Source organism: Rhinoderma darwinii, chromosome 4 (assembly GCF_050947455.1).
Source record: "Rhinoderma darwinii isolate aRhiDar2 chromosome 4, aRhiDar2.hap1, whole genome shotgun sequence".
In the NCBI taxonomy this organism is placed as follows: domain Eukaryota; kingdom Metazoa; phylum Chordata; class Amphibia; order Anura; family Rhinodermatidae; genus Rhinoderma; species Rhinoderma darwinii.
In genome coordinates this window covers 367,160,038-367,177,741 of record NC_134690.1, presented here as the reverse complement: position 1 = coordinate 367,177,741, position 17,704 = coordinate 367,160,038, and the positions used below count along the sequence as shown (strand labels likewise).

General features: G+C 44.5%; 1 protein-coding gene across 1 annotated transcript in view; it reads left to right on the top strand.

Annotated features, from left to right (window-relative positions):
• The first annotated feature begins 490 nt into the window (after window positions 1-490).
• TASP1 (taspase 1) overlaps window positions 491-17,704 on the top strand; it is a 122,395-nt gene continuing 105,181 nt past the window's right edge. The window contains exons 1-2 of the mRNA XM_075864534.1: window positions 491-592; window positions 7,665-7,721. The gene's annotated coding sequence lies outside the window, so the exon portion shown is untranslated. The remainder of the gene's footprint in view (window positions 593-7,664; window positions 7,722-17,704) is intronic.

The following is a 17,704-nucleotide window of genomic DNA, read 5'->3' as shown; positions in this document are numbered from 1 at the left end:
AATGTGCCATGCCACAGACAGCTTATATAGCCACCGTTTATTTCCAAGGATAACTTACATTGGGTCGCCTAATATCATCACAGCTGTTTCTTTTTAATACAGTGGTTACTGTGGCTCTCCAGCTGTTGTGAAACTACAACTCCAAGCATGCCCACATAGCTAGCGGATATTAGCACGTGCTGAGAGTTGTAGTTTCACAACAGTTGGAGAGCCACAGGTTGGAAACCACTGGTTTAATATCATAATACCAACTTACATTACCTCACCATTGTTACAGGTTTTAAAATATATAATAGATTCCTTCCGTATTTATTACCATAATACGCTGGCACAAGTGAGAGGATTATACACAGCAGCTACAACGATACAAGTACAGGAGATACGCGGCTACGCCGCTTGTCTCGTCTACTCCGCTTGTCTCGTCTACTCATTCTCACAATTTCCTAAGATAGGCGCGCTATATGAAATCACGTGATCTGCCACCCACCAATAGGCATCACGCATGCGCAAACGTCAGCCGGCTCCGGACTGCTGCTGGGATAGAGGGGCCTGCTGCTGGGGCCGGGGGCAGACACATCAGCGCCGGTTACTTGTGAGTGTTTAGTAGCGCCTCTCCAACTTATAAATTCCCTCGTCTGTAGTCATTCGGTTATTTCATGCCTCTGGGCGTAAGGAACGACGTATTGACCTGTAGCTGCCCATCTACTAAACTAAACTACAACTCCCAGCATGCTGTTGCATAAATCCTAATTTGCAGCATGCTGGGAGTTGTAGTTCTACAGAGGCTGCTCAGGTGTAGGGCTTGCAAACCTATGCAGTCTTTATATTTCAAGCAGCTTCTCAATGTTCCTTTTTTATTTTGCAGGTTTTGAGATGTTATTGACGTTAACATTTTATTAATCATCATGATTTATTCTTTGTAGAATTTAGAACAGGTTTTATCATTCTGGATCTGCTGGTATTACAGGGTATGGACTATCAGGGAATCACATGGCACAGATTTGTGGCGTTGTTTTTTTTTTTTTTTTAGAAAATCTGCGTCAGACGTCCATAGCTGAAACTTGGATTTGTGTTGCGGATTATTCAGCGGATCTGCAGGCAGATTAGCCACATTGTTATTCAGTTAAGATAATCTGCGGCTTTTCTGTGCGGAATCCGTGGCAAAAGTGTGAGTCTTTTTATACTAAATATTTTTTACACAAAGTCCGCGCCAAGAAAACCTAATAAGACTATTCACACATCAAACCGTGTAAATTTGGTGCAATCACCAGGAAAGCTCCTGCAGCATAAGCCGAAAGTATCCATAGGGTGTCCATTCAGCACACATTGTGGCGGTATGCATCGGCATAACGTTGTTGTTTTTTTGTTTTTTTTTTATCTGTGTTGATGGTGTAGTCCACCACTATTCAATACAGCGGCATCCTACTAAGGTACATATACCATGTGATATACTTTTTTTTTTTTTTATACTGTGAATCGTTCAACGACCTATACGACTATATGCCATACTAATCTTCCTGACATGTACCTCTGACGTACACCACAAACACAGTGTGAACATAATTTAGCACGATCCCTTACCGCCCACTAACTTTTGATGTCATGCGGTGCAGGACCAAAGTCTACAGCGACGCGTTTTGACGTCCCTGTAGAAAAGGCTTATGAGCGCTCATTCTCTAAGGCCTCAAGCACACGGCCGAGCCCGTAATCACTGATTACGGGCAAGCCTGGCCACGGACAGCCACCCCCATTTGCGGGCCGAGCTCCCATATAAAGTATGGGAGCACGGTCCATAAAAAGCAAAAAATAGGACATGTCCTATCTTTTGAGGAGGCTTTTTACGGCACGGACACCTTCCCGTAAATATGCAGGGTGTCCGTCGGCCATAGAAATGAATGGGTCCGTAATTACGGACGAAATCTATGGTCGTGTTCATGGGGCCTTAGCAGGAGCTGTACTTAGAGCAGCCTCCGAATAAAGCTGGGATCAGAGGAAACGCTGACCCCAGCTATTTAACCCTTTGATCTCTGCGGTCTGTGGCATGAGCAAAGGGGACTAGCCTCTTTATTCACGTCGCCGAAAACCCAGTAATGCGATCAGAGATTAGGGGATCCCTCTGAAGTTAGCCCTGGGAACCTTGAAAGGACCCCAGGGCTGTCTTCGGTATTTCTACTGTTAGGGTACACTATGTGTTGTCCTAACAGCAGTCTGTGTCATAATGACAGTGTCATGTATTAGTATACAGGAGTATGATAATACATAAGTAAAAAGTAAAGTTGTTAAAAAGTTATCCTTTCATGGGAGTAACATTTTTTTTTTTTTTTTAACAAAATATTATGATATTAAAGAGCTGTCCACAAGAAGTCATTTTTTTAGCTTAAAATATAGTTTATTGGCCATACATTACATAAAAACAAAATACCTACAAATATAAGGTATCTACACGACCGTAACATCCTGGAGAATTACTTAAACAAGTTATTTCGTGTAAACGTGCGCGGCAAAAAAAAATGCTATTCATAAAACAAGGCATCATATGGCGACATCAATAAAAAAATAAAATAGTTATGGCTGCTGAAGAGGCAATTGGCATTATGTAAAAGGACCTTCAGATCCTCTGGGCTGTTACCTGTCGTCTGTGCAGGCCGTGGCCACTTCTTTCTGCTGAATCGCGAGAGTCCTTGGAGTTGGAACCCCACCGAACTTACATTAACCTTTAGGGGCTTTCCAGGTTGTAAGATTGATGGACTATAAACGTGTGATCTGTGGGTTTTCATAGTCGAGGTATAGACAGTTGCCTTGCTTTAGACAAATCTGTGCCTAGTATAATACAGCAGTATTGTATTATACGTGGAATAATGCACCCCAAAGGCCTTATTCACACAAGCGTGTTTCTTGTAGTGTTCTGTCCGTTTTGTTGTTTTTTTTGTTTTCAAGGACCGTGTGTCACTGAATTCCCTATTCTGGTCCATTTTTGCATGAAAAAAATAAATGGATAGGACAAGGACGACATCCATGTGCTGTCCGTTTTTCACACATCAGTTGCTAAAAAATGCACAGGAAAAAAGTGAAGTGAAACCAAGTGCTCGCAGAAGAGAAAAACGGACGAGAGAAACAGATGACACACGGAAACCATACTGATGCAACACGGACAGTCGTATGCAGGAAGAATAAGGGCCGGTTCACATCAGCGTTCGCTTTCCATTCAGGGATTCCATCGGAGGTTTCCGTCGTGGAACCCCTCAACGGAAAGTCAAACGGAAACCTTGGCTTCCGTTTGCATCACCATTGATATAAATTGTGACGGAAACATTGCTAATGCTTTCTGTTTGTCACTGCTCCGGTAGGATTCTGTTTTTTCGACTGAATCAATAGCGTAGCATCATCAATGGTGATGCAAATGGAAGCCAAGGTTTCCGTTTGACTTTCCGTTGGGTTCCACGACGGAAATCTCAGACTGAACCGCTCAACAGAAAGCTAACGCTGATGTGAACAGGCCCTAACCTGTTTTTTGCTGACACAAATCGGACACGCTCGTGTGAATAAGGCCTAAAAGTTCACAAGTATTTTACAAGCTGGGAAATATGATTCAGATTTGAAGAGAAATCAGACTCTGAAATCCAAGTTTTTACTACCGCATTTTCAAAGTGTTTTTCAATTTTGCAAGCGTATTTAAAGCATAGTTTGAGGCATATCTTCAGAGCGTTTTTTAAAACCTGAATGAGAAAGACTTCAATGAGAAATATCCGCTCGTAAAACGCTTCAAGAAGTGACATGCCAATTTATTTTAAGCGTCTTTTTACGCATTTTTTTTTAAATTCAGTAAATATATTCCTTGTTTCGACTTCACAGCGTATTTCTTATTGAATGGGATTTTGTTATCAGGAGTATATCAAGTGTATATTGGTTCGTAATGCAAGCATTAATTTTGCCGAAATACATTTGAAAATATTCTGTGCCAACATAGTCTTATGTAAATTAGAACAGTGTAAGGCCCTGTTCACACAGAGTTTTTACTGCTGAAATCGCCTCGCAAAGAGAGTGCAGGCAGGTCAAAATCTGCATCAAAATTCCAGAAGGAATTGAACAGGGCCTAAGAATTCTGCGAAGAGTTTCCCGACATATTAAATCATAAGGCTGTAGGCTATGTATTCTCTGACGTGACTGCATATTTTAAGCGTTTATAGTTTGTAGTACTATGTTTCTTATAATAAACATCACAGCTGCTGCAGAATGTCCCTTTGAAAGGATTCATAATATTAATAATAATAATCTATATTTATATAGCGCCAACATATTCCGCAGCACTTTACAATTCAGAGGGAACATGTAGAGACAAAATCAGACATTACATAGTGACAAAACTTATTTACAATTCAAACAAGAGTGAGGACCCTGCTCCCAAGAGCTTACAATCTATGAGGAAATCGGGGAGACACAAAATGTAAAAAGTGCTTCTTAAAGAGGCTCTGTCACCAGATTTTGCAACCCCTATCTGCTATTGCAGCAGATCAGCGCTGCAATATAGATTACAGTAACGTTTTTATTTAAAAAAACGAGAATTTTTGGCCAAGTTATAACCATTTTTGTATTTATGCAAATGAGGCTTGCAAAAGTCCAAGTGGGCGTGTTTAAAGTAAAAGTCCAAGTGGGCGTGTATTATGTGCGTACATCGGGGCGTGTTTACTTCTTTTACTAGCTGGGCGTTCTGACGAGAAGTATCATCCACTTCTCTTCAGAACGCCCAGCTTCTGGCAGTGCAGACACACAGCGTGTTCTCGAGAGATCACGCTGTGACGTCACTCACTTCCTGCCCCTGGTCCTGCATCGTGTCGGCCACATCGGCACCAGAGGCTACAGTTGATTCTGCAGCAGCATCAGCGTTTGCAGGTAAGTAGCTACATCGACTTACCTGCAAACGCCGATGCTGCTGCAGAATCAACTGTAGCCTCTGGTGCCGATGTGTCCTCGCTCGTCTGACACGATGCAGGACCTGTGAGTGACGTCACAGCATGATCTCGCGAGAACACGCTGTGTGTCTGTGCACTGCCAGAAGCTGGGCGTTCTGAAGAGAAGTGGATGATACTTCTCATCAGAACGCCCAGCTAGTAAAAGTAGTAAACACGCCCCGATGTACGCACATAATACACTCCCAGTTGGACTTTTACTTTTAAACACGCCCAGTTGGACTTTTGCAAGCCTCATTTGCATAAATACAAAAATGGTCATAACTTGGCCAAAAATGCTCGTTTTTTAAAAATAAAAACGTTACTGTAATCTACATTGCAGCGCCGATCTGCTGCAATAGCAGATAGGGGCTGCAAAATCTGGTGACAGAGCCTCTTTAAGTACAATGGTCCAGCCGTCTTTTATAAATATGGGGTAGTACACAAAGCTGCATGAGCCGGTCACCAGTCAGTATCTGTGTATGACAGACATGAAGTGCAAGGAGTGTGGGGGATACTGCTGAATGAGGTGGTCAAGTTCTCATGACTAATGTAAAAGGGGGGCCAGGGAAAGGAGTCCGATTAGGGAATGTGTTAGGCCTGTCTAGAAAGATGTGTTTTCAGGGCACGTTTAAAACTGAGGATGTTGGGAATTGATCTGATTGTCTGGGGTAGCGCATTCTAGAGGACTGGGAGTGGGAGGTTCGGATTATGGCGGATGTTAATCTAAGGACGTTCTAGACAAAAAGAAGAAAAAGCAACAAAGCGCACATAGTGCATGAAACGGTATAAAGGTTAGGTGTGTACTGGGTTCAGGTTATGCTGACCTTGTGCAGTTATGCTGGGAGCATAACATCCAGTGAAGCAGGATCGAAAAAACCTCTAGTGTGTAGTTGTTTGGGTTCGGTTGCAGCCTGAGAACCGGTTTGAGAGCTTGGCAGAAGCCTCAATATTGAAATAGCAAGGATATAAAAACAGGACTGGTGTCTCTCTCTGGCGCAGCCGATCGGTGAATCATCCACGGTTAGAGTGGTTCATTCGTCTCGGTGATGAAGACAAGGTAGGTGAAAAAAAATGAACCACTCTAACCGTGAATGATTCACCGATCGGCTGCGCCATAGAGACACCCGTCCTGTTTTTATATCCTTGCTAATCTAAGGCAGTTGGCAGAAGAGGAGGGAAAGATTCCAGAAGAAAGAGGAGGTTAAATATTTTAGTCAGGTGACTAGTGAGAGCTGGGGAGAGGGACTGGTCGAGGTGTGAGGGGATAGGATCACTAGGACAGGTAGTAGGACGAGAAGAAGAGGAGCCTAGAGACTTCTTCTGTTATTGGGTCAAATACTGAAAATGAAGAAGAGTGAGTGCGGGAGGGAAGGGGATCGATGTTACTAGGGGACTGGTAGATAATATCATGGCGGATCTTGTCAATTTTAACTTTAAAATAATTGGTCAGGTCTTCAGCATTGAAATCTGTGATTGGCGTCTGCACTTCAGGACTAAGGAGGGAATGAAAAGTATCAAAGTGGCGTTTTGGATTATTAGACAGTGCGGAGATGAGAGAAGTGAAATAGACTTGTTTGGCTCGGTGAAGGGCAGCGTTGTAAGTTCTCAGCATAAATTTGTAATGGAGGAAGTCTGCTGACAAATGCGATTTTCTCCACAGACGTTCGGCACATCTCAAGCACCGCTGAAGTAAGCGGGATTGAGGCGTGTGCCAGGGTTGTGGATGTATTTGCCGGGGTGGTTCGGAGTGTAGGGGGGGGGGGGGCCTGCTTCATCAAAACCATTTTTGAGAGTGTCATTGTAATGTTTCGCAACCAGAGTGGGACAGGAGAGGGAAAGAGGGGACAATGTGGACTGTAGACTGTCTGAGTTGCTGAGTATTAATGGCATGTAAATTTCTGTATGTCTGATGGTAGGCATGTTCTTAGGTGGCAGAGAATTTTTGATAGTAAAGGAGAGAAGATTGTGGTCAGAGAGCGGGAGAGGAGAGTTAAAAAAGTCAGAAACTGAGCAGAGACGGAAGATGACCAGGTCAAGTGAATGCCTGTCTTCATGTGTAGGAGAGTGTGGAGTTGTTCAGATAGCACCAGTTTTCTCAGGTGCTCAGAATAGGGTCCCAACCCAGTTGAAGAAATAGAAAGAATTGCATTCGGCACACTCTTGGAAAGGTAAAGTGAATTTATTTTGATTTTTTTCGTAATGCCAGTGGCTATATGTGCAACGTTTCGGTCGTGAGACCTTCGTCGGGCACGGAGCCGTACTGGGGACTGGTTTAGCGTTCTAGCTGGCGCTGAATCTATGATGGCGGCTTGCTGCTCTAAGTGGCGCCACTTAGGGGAAATGGCTGGGATTGGAATTATTTCCGTTCCTGCAAATCAATTACCTCCAGGCTCCCGCAGTGACAGCATGGGCACAGCTTATGTGCCTGTGTGATCACACTGACGTACATGTATGTGTGGAGAGGAGGCACGCTATGTCAATCAGTCAGAGAGATTCTATACGAAGAAATAAGCACTGCCTATCTCTATATAATCATCGTGTTCTGATATCAGAATGTAATGTTTATACAAATATTATCTATGGACATGTCAAAGGAAAATTTCCATTGATGTGTATTATATTAGTGTACGTTAAACAGGGGTAGTCATTATAGTATTTTTGCCTATAGTTTGATGTTTGATGTCCTTTACTGATTTAACATTTTTCACTGTGCAGGTTGAAGAATGAACTTTTTTTGTGAGTTGGAGGCCTCCTAGACAGCAAGCGAAGCATGTGAGTATCTGTGAAAGCTTATCCCATCTGTTACCGTAAATTACCTGCAGTAAAATTTTAACAAAAATGTTTTTTTCAATTCGATTTTCAATCTCACGTAACATGACCTCCATTGTTCAGTCCTTCTGCCACTAAACCCAGAAACAAACAAAATATACACGCTCACTATTATTTCTTAGGCCTTATTCACACGACAGTGATAAACGGCCGTGTGACGGCCGTTATTTTAACGGTCGTCACACGGCCATTTTCAGAACAGTGTTGTTCTATGGGTGTGTTCACACGGCCGTTTTTTTAACGTCCCCCATAGAGGTCAATGGATCCTTTTTTAACAGCTGTCAATACATGTAACAAGCGTTAAAAACGGATCTGTGACATGGGGATTTGAAAGGGAACTACTAGTTCCCTTGCTGACTATCGGTGGCTCGATGACATACACTCACCGATTCATATACATCGGGGCTGTGTGGCGTCATATACGTCGGGGCTGTGTGGCGTCATATACGTCGGGGCTGTTTGGCGTCATATACGTCGGGGCTGTGTGGCGTCATATACATAAATATATATAATTTTGACTATGTGATTTTCTTTTTTTTTTTTTTTTTTTTTTATATAATCTATCTCTCACTGGTAAAATTAACCTAGCCTAAAAATTCTAGACTGTTCATGTCTTTGACAGTGGGCAAACTTACAAAATCAGCAAGGGATCAAATACTTATTTCCTTCACTGTACATCGGGGCTGTGTGGCATCATGTACATCGGGGCTGTGTGGCATCATGTACATCGGGGCTGTGTGGCATCATGTACATCGGGGCTGTGTGGCATCATGTACAGGGGGGCTGTAAATAGTGTCTAGGTGAACATGTGACCTTCCTTTTGGGTATTTTCAGGGGGCTGGGACAAAAAAAAGCCTGACCAATGGAATTCATCAGTTTTTTTAACGGCCATGAAAAACTGATTAAAGCGGATGCTGCCGCAGTGCCCCCCGCGGATGCCTCCGCAGTGCCCTCCGCGGATGCTGCCACAGTGATGTCAGGGGCTTGCCCAGAGCTGGAGTCCCGGAGCAGAGCAGCTTCTAGCACCCTGCCTGGGATTCCAGCTCTGCTCCTGACATCACTGTCCATATATCGACAGAGATGTCAGGGGCAACCCCAGAGCTGGAGTCCCAGGCAGAGCGCTAGTAGGCTCTTCCTGGGACTCCAGCTGTGCTCCTGACATCACTGGGACTCCTGCTCTGGGGAAGCCCCTGACATCATTGTCGATGTATGGACAGCGATGTCAGAGGCTTCCCCAGAGTCCGAGAGCAGAGCCTATAATAGCGCTCTGCCCGGGACTCTGGCTCTGGGGAAGCCCCAGACATCGTGTGTCCAAACATGGACACTGATGTCAGTGAATTCCATAGAGTCCCGAAGCAGAGCTGATACCAGCGCTCTGCCCGGGTCTCCGCTCTTCGGAAGACCCTGACACGCTGTCCATATATGTCAGGGAATTCCACAGAGTCCCGGAGCAGAGCCTGTAGTAGCGCACTGCACGGGACTCCGGCTATGGGCAAGCCCCAGACATTGCTGTTCATTTGTGGACAGCGATGTCAGGGAATTCCAAAGTCTCAGAGCAGAATCTGTACTAGCGGCTCTGTGTCCCGCGGGCCGCAGATGACAGCCCCAGGGGCCGCATGCCGTTTGCTTGAGACCCCTGCTATAGATGGTGCCACGCGCCTCCCCGTAGATGGTGCCACGCGCCTCCCCGTAGATGGTGCCACGCGCCTCCCCGTAGATGGTGCCACGCGCCTCCCCGTAGATGGTGCCACGCGCCTCCCCGTAGATGGTGCCACACGCCTCCCCGTAGATGGTGCCACGCAGCCTGACATGAATGCCCTACATACTGATGCAGCGCTGTCTTCTGCAGGTAAGGTCCCTCGTCTTCAAGGGATCTGCGTTGACGCGATGACACCTACTCACCGATGCAGCGCCGACTTCTCCTGGTCTGATGGCTAGTCTCACGGGATCTGCGAAGGCGATAACGTCGCAGAACCCACGAGACTAGCGACCAGACCAGGAGAAGTCGGCAGTGAATCGGTGAGTGAGTGTCATCGGGTCGCCGATAGCCAGCAAGGGAACTAGTAGTTCCCTTGCAAATCCCCATGTCACAGATCCGTTTTTAATGGTTGTTACATGTATTGCGAGCCGTTAAAAACGGATCCATTGACTTCTATGGGGGCCGTCACATGGCCGTTTATCACTGCCGAGTGAATAAGGCCTTAATATTCATCAATTGATAACAAATATTTTTATTTGTTGTCATATTGGAAAATTTGCACCTGACAAACTATTTCTTGTAGAATTTTATGCGGTTTGTTCAGAATTTGGGGTTTATTTGTAGTATTTTAAAGCTGCGGTGAGCATCTGTAGGAAATAAAAAATCACTTATTATAGTAGTATTAAAGAGGACCTATCATGTTCCCAGAAATGTTAATCATCTGCAATACCTGCATTGCTCCCTTCCAGCGCTTTTTATTTTGTTTACAAACAAAAAATAAAAGGCGCTGCAATCGGGGGTGGGGGGGGGGGGCGAAGGGAGCAATGCAGTTATGGCAGAAGATTTACATTTCTGGGAACAGGACAGGTCCTCCCTAAATATTCTTCTTCTGTCTCCTATTGCCAGTAACTTGCGGCTAGATGTAAACAATTTGGCCAAAGGGATGTCATCCATAATGATGTCATTTGACTTCATTGCCTAGTGGCTCTATCGCTATATTGAGTATCTTCAACACTTTTTATTCCACTCAAAATGTAAAAATTACCATTTACTAGTAAATCAGAAGATATTAGCATTTTTCAGTTTTGTAGCAGCAGCCTTTCTTTCAAAAGTGACAATGGGAATTATAGCCATATTGGTTGCCACCTTTGAATTAGCTTCTCCAGCAGTAATTTTATCATGATGTGTAAGGAATACCAAAGTAATAATCTACAGAGAAGCAAATTTTTGGCAGCTCTTCTCTTTGTCACTTTTGCAAAAATGGCTGTCGCTACAAACCAGAAGAAATATCAGTATTTGTTAGACCTCTGTCAGGCATCCGTATTTGGTACAACCACAGGTCTAAGGACCTGAACTAATAGCATCCTAGGGATCTATGGCTGTCTGAACGAGGCCTAAGTAAATAAAACAAAATTACTAATGCTGGTTGCACATGGGCAGTTATCGCCGTGTTTACATTTTAAACAAGTGCCAATGACAATACAGCTTGACAATCGGTGCTCGTTTGCTCCATTCAAATGGAGCAACGATCGTTTAGTAATGGGAAAAAATTATTGTTACTACGATCGTTTATCCCCATGCATTTGCATCTTGTCGGCAGCACATCCCCTGTTTACACAGGTAGATGTACTGCTGACTAGCGTCCGTTTTCTTTGGGTGCATAACCGATGCGATCAACCGACGAGTGAGCGTTTGATAGTTTCTTGGCGGAAAAAAAACTACTTGGGCTATGTAAACTTTGCCCTGCTTACATAGGGCAGTGCTTGGTAACTAACCTTCGTATGAATTCTCGATCTTCAGATCATTGGCCTGTGTGAAAGGGCCCTAGACTTTAGCTGCTGCTTTAACTTCTGACTTACTAATGTGGCCTTTTTGTGTTTTGGTACAAAAATAGCTCTCCTATAGGAAAAAAAAATTCTTTCAATTGTGACCTATAGGTAGACCTCCAGTAATTCATTATCGATTCTTTGAAAGGGCTTGGAACGTGACTGGGTTTATCAGCCAAACCAGACACACCCATATGTAGACAGCACTTGTTTGGAGTTATTGTTCCTCGTCCATACAGAGTACCGTGTGTACTGACGCCCGGGAGCAGCGGCGTAGCTATAGGGGCCGCAGCAGTCGCAATTGCGACCGGGCCCCAAAGCCAGGGCGTCCACAGCCCCCCCTCAACATGTCTATGAAAAGTTACTATAGTAACTGGGGCCTGTGTAATTAACTACTCGGGCCCCTGTTACTATAGGAACAGACCGTATACTTCCCCATCTCGTTCCCTAGTGCAGCGGAGGTCCTGACGTCTTTCAGAGTCATGAAGTCACAATGCCATGTGCGCCGTGCACAACGTTGTGACGCTGAATGGCGTCAGGACCTTCGCAGTGCCCAGAGCCGAAGAGGAGGGTAAATATAACATTACTGTCTTCTGGGCCCTGTATTTAAGCCTACCTTGTGGTAGGCTTACATACAGGGTCCAACAGACAGTATCACACGTGGGACATGTATCTAAGCCTGCCACATACGTTACTAATGGGTTTTTTTTTGTTGTTGTTTTTTTTACTGGTTCGGTCGTTGGACTGCGTCTGATTCGAGGACTACTTCGATGGCTGCTTTTTTTTTTTTTTTTCAATAATATGGTTAACAAGGTTGTGTGTGGGTATTTTATTTTAATAAAATATTATTTATTTTATTTTTTTTTTAAACTTTATTCATTCCACCTTATTAATGGCTGCTGACTAACAGCGCCCAATACTAAGGCGGGGCTTAGTGTTAGCTGACACTAACCCCCATTATTACCCCAGTACCCACCACCACCAGTGGTATCGGGAAGAGCTGGGTGCGATCCAGTCCCGACCATCTGCCGTGATGGTCAGCTACTGGGGCGGCTGCAGGTTGGTAGTATTAGGTTGGGAAATGCCAGATATCGTGGCCCTTCCCATCCTGGTAATGCTAGCCTGCTGTTGCTATGTTGTAGCTGGCTGGTTATGAAAAATGTGCTTTTTCATAAGCAGCCAGATACAACATAGCAGCAGCAGGCTAGCATTACCAGGGAGGGAAGGGCCACGGTTTCCGCCCTTTCCCAGTCTAGTAATATTGGCCTGCTGCCGTCCCGGTGACCTGCCATCATTACAGATGGTCGGGCACTGGATCACACCCGGTTTTTCCCGGTACCCCTAGTGGCAATAGGTACCGGGTTAATAATGGAGGTTAGTGCTAGCCTTTTCACCGGCCAACATTAAGCTTTGCCTTAGTAGTGGACGCTGTCAATCAGCCAGCGGCCGTTACTAAGGAGGTAGTAATAAAGCTTAAAAAAATACATAGGACATAGAAAAAATATTTTACTTAAATAAAAAAAAACACACAATCCTCGGTAACCATTTTATTAAATATAAAAAAAGCCGCGGTCGGCGAAGTAGTCCTTGAATCCGAAGTAGATTAATAACCGAACCTGTAAAAAAAAAAACACACAAAAAAATTAGTACCACATAAAAAAGCAAAGCAATTATTACACTTCGCTTTCCTGCGTCCAGCGCTGGAGCCGCAGTGTCAGCGAGCTGGGCCCTATATCTAAGCCTATCCTATGTGATGAAATCTGCTAAGCCCATGTATCTAACCCCATCCATAGCTATAGGGGTCGTAGTGCTATAGATATGCTGTTATATAAATTTGGGGGGGCACATGTATTGGGGCTGTTGTCCCTGGCGTTCTTAAGACCTTAGCGATGCCCGTGGCTGCTAGTGCTGCATCGTTGGGTTACTTAGGGGAACCAGCGATGCAGCTGAGAGCTGCGGGCCATCAGCCATGAGAAGAAGTTGGGGGGGGACCCAAGAAGGACTCTTGTACCGGGCCCATGAACTTTTAGTTACGCCCCTGCTCGGGAAGTACTGATTCTCCTTGCGGAGATCCTGCTGGTAGAGGGGTCTTTAAGGCAATTCTCCCTGGGAGAAAGTATCCAAAATTGCTCTTCTCCAGAAGGAAGAAAACCCTCAATAGTGCCACCTATAGTTGGCTAAAGTGGAAATTGTCTTTAAAGAGGAGCTGTCTGCTCTCCCTTCAGGTCTGTTTTTGTAAATACCAAAATAATTCTGGAGCATCTTTTCCTACAACTTGTGCTGTTCCTCTGATATTCCTTCCTGGACTGGGTGTTACCATTTCCCTTGTTAATGGGGCGTATCCCTTTACACCCTGATGCTATGCAAGCAGTGCTGACACCAGCCCACCTTTTTTTTTTTTTGAAGTGGCTGCACAAGATATCCAAAAAAAACGAAAATGAATACTGGAACTGGGTTATGGTGTGGGTGTCAAAACTTATATTCAGTAATACAATATTTATTAGGTTAAGGATTAAGTGAGTGCCACCAAGTATGATGAACAGAAAAATGTATAAAGAAATTATAAACCTCTTAAGGAAGAAATGAAAGGAACAGAGGAAGCAATTTGTGCTTAGGCAATGAAAAAGAGGTTTCCTTCTGTTTGAACTGGCTATCCTAAAATATATAGGGCAGTAACCAAGGTATTAAAAAAAGACTGGCAAGCAGAACTGTACCAGAACCAAAATGTACAATGAGTTTCGTCTAGCGCCAGTGAGAAAACATCAAGTCAAACCAGTGTATTGAGATCCCCAAGAAAAAAAAATGAATGAAATTGAAAATTCACTTCAAAACTGGGGATTAACATGACGCAGTCATCGCCTTACTAACAATTTGTCTTGGAACAAACCTTTTGGAAACTGGAGAAAGTGACATTTAGAAAGATACTTTACAGCCCAATATTTGTGGTAAGAAAGAATCGGAGGAATGATCGGGGACCTAAAATGTCATAAAATTAATTGTTTATGAAACACCTATCAAGATTCAAGACCATTTCATTAATAATCATTTTCCTCTCTTTAAACGTTTTGTGGTCATAAATCTTTAATTTGCTTATTTATGGAAAAAACCCATAAATAAGATACATAAGACATTAAAACAAATCTTCTATAACTGGTACAAAAAGAAGTGAATGGATAGGCCAGCAGTTCTTCAGAAAAGCAGAGTTGTCATAGGGATACTAAAGTAAAAACATAAATAAATACGCTTCACACACTCTTTCAACCGATTCCATCATGTCAACTAAACTGACAGGTCAGCTGAGAACAGGTCCTACATGTCTCTGACACACCGCAAATGAGCGCCGATCAACAAGCTGTTTCATGGATTGGAGCTCGCTGCACCAGCCAAAATTGGCCGGTGTAATAGGGCCTTAACCCCTACCCACACGAGTCAGTAACTATACGTCGTCGCGGGAGGTTACTTCCCACACGAGGGCATATAGTTACTGAGTCGGTCCCGGTGCACACTGTCGCCGACAGCTAACACTCCACTCTTGTCGCTAATTTAAACAATTAACCCCTTAAATGCGGCGATCGGTTGCGATCGCCGCATTTTAGGGGTTTCTAGTATATCGGCAGACCCCTCTCTGAAATCGCCGTATTTGCTCCAGACACAAGTCAGCTGTCAGTGATAGGAAGTCACTGTGTCGTTCCCGATGCACACTGTCGGCGACAATGTGTGCATCGGGAAATGGGAGGTCAGCTATCCCCGACAGCTGACACTCCAGTATTGCCGATCAGCAGCTCGTCGCCGCTGATTTTGGCAGTTTACCCCTTAAATGCGGCGATCGATTGCGATCACCGCATTTAGTGGGTTTGTAGCACATCAGCAGCCCCCATGCAATTGTGTGGGGTTGCTAATGCTTATGTTGGCATCCGGAGGCCAGACAACAGCCTTCGGGTCTGCCATGTATGGAAGCCCATGAGGTTCAGCCTCTGGCTGGTCCTCGTAGACTTACTATCAGTGTGTCTGTGACCTAGGTAGTGTAATGTATTCTAGCAGCGATCAGAGCAGCAGGTAAAAAAATAAAGTGTAAAAAGTAAAAAAATAAATAAAATAAAGTTAATAAAAATGTTTTATAAAAGTATTTTTTTTCCCTATAATAAGTCTTTTATTATAGGAAAAAAAATGAAAACGTTAAAAAAAAGTACACACATTTGATATCACCGCGTTCTTAACAATCCAAGCTATAAAACTATAATGTTATCTTTCCCGCACGGTGAACACCGCAAACAAAATAAATGAAAAACTATGCCAGCATTGCTATTTTTTGGTCACCACCCTTCCCAAGATATAGAATAAAAAGTGATCAAAAAGTCGCATGTACCCCAAAATAGTACCAATAAAAACGACAACCCATTCCGAAAAAAACAAGCCCTGAGGCCCCATGCACACGACCGTGAAAACGCCAATAATTACGGGCCCATAGACTTCTGTTGGCCACGGGTACCTTGAAAAATACACATGTCCTATTTCAGGCGGTAATTACGACATGGGCAGGCCCATAGAAGTCTATGGGGCCCCTGTAATTACGGGTGGCTACATGTGTGCACCCGTAATTACGGGAGCGTTGCTAGGCGATGTCAGGGGATTTAAATTTTTGACTAAAGAGAAGCGGAGAAAATGGCGCCTGAGCAATCATGTGACATCCTTTCCTGCCCCCTATTTTTACGGGTCCGTAAATACGGGTGGAATACGGTTGACAACGGACCCGTATTTAGGTGCACAGGTTCGTAAACACGGGTTAAAAACGTGTGACAACGGACCCGTATTTACGGGCAGTATTTACGGGAGGGAAAAATACGGTCGTGTGCATATGGGGCCTTAGGCCTCATGCACACAAACGTATTTTTTTCCTCTCGTAAATACAGGTCCTTTGTCACACGTATTCCACCAGTATTTACGGACCCGTGCCCGTAAATGGGGGTCCGGTGTCACCGGTATTCCACCTGTATTTACGGACCCGTTTTCTCTGCACTACACAGCAGCCCCTTCGAGCTGGAAAGAGAGAAGGGGCAGCCCTTTCGGGCAGAGTTTCCGCAGCGATTGAAAGTAAAAGAAGTTCATACGTACCGTTGTCTTGGTGACGCGTCCCTCTTGACATCCAGTCCGACCTCCTTGGATGACGCGGCAGTCCATGTGACCGCTGCAGCCTGTGATTGGCTGCAGCGGTCACATGGTATGAAACGTCCTCCCGGGAGGCCGGACTGGAGGAAGAAGCAGGTAAGTTAAAGAGGCTCTGTCACCAGATTTTGCAACCCCTATCTGCTATTGCAGAAGATAGGCGCTGCAATGTAGATTACAGTAACGTTTTTATTTTTAAAAAACGAGCATTTTTGGCCAAGTTATGACCATTTTTGTAGTTATGCAAATGAGTCTTGCAAAAGTCTAACTGGGCGTGTATTATGTGCGTACATCGGGGCGTTTTTAATACTTTTACTAGCTGGGCGTTCTGACGAGAAGTATCATCCACTTCTCTTCAGAACGCCCAGCTTCTGCCAGATCACACTGTGACGTCACTCACAGGTCCTGCATCGTGTCAGACGAGCGAGGACACATCGGCACCAGAGGCTACAGTTGATTCTGCAGCAGCATCAGCGTTAGCAGGTAAGTCGATGTAGCTACTTACCTGCAAACGCTGATGCTGCTGCAGAATCAACTGTAGCCTCTGGTGCCGATGTGTTGTCGCTCATCCAACACGATGCAGGACCTGTGAGTGACGTCACAGCGTGATCTCTCGAGAACACGCTGTGTCTGCACTGCCAGAAGCTGGACGTTCTGAAGAGAAGTGGATGATACTTCTCGTCAGAACGCCCAGCTAGTAAAAGTAGTAAAAACGCCCCGATGTACGCACATAATACACGCCCACTTGGACTTTTGCAAGCCTCATTTGCATAAATACAAAAATGGTCATAACTTGGCCAAAAATGCTCGTTTAAAAAAAAATAAAAACGTTACTGTAATCTACATTGCAGCGCCTATCTGCTGCAATAGCAGATAGGGGTTGCAAAATCTGGTGACAGAGCCTCTTTAACTTTTAATACTATTAACTCCAGCGGTAGTCACTGTCCCGGGTGCTGAAAGAGTTACTGCCGATCAGTTAACTCTTTCAGCACCCTGGACAGTGACTATCCCCTGACATCACCTAGCAACGCTCCCGTAATTACGGCTGCACACACGTAGCCACCCGTAATTACGGGAGCCCCATAGACTTCTATGGTCTGTCCATGCCGTTATTCCGGCCTGAAATAGGACATGTTCCATGCAACTTTTAGATCCTTTTTTTAATTCTGTTTTGCGAGGGGTAGTGACTAACAAACAGCGATTCTGGAATCGTTTTTTATAAAAAAAAATTTACGGTG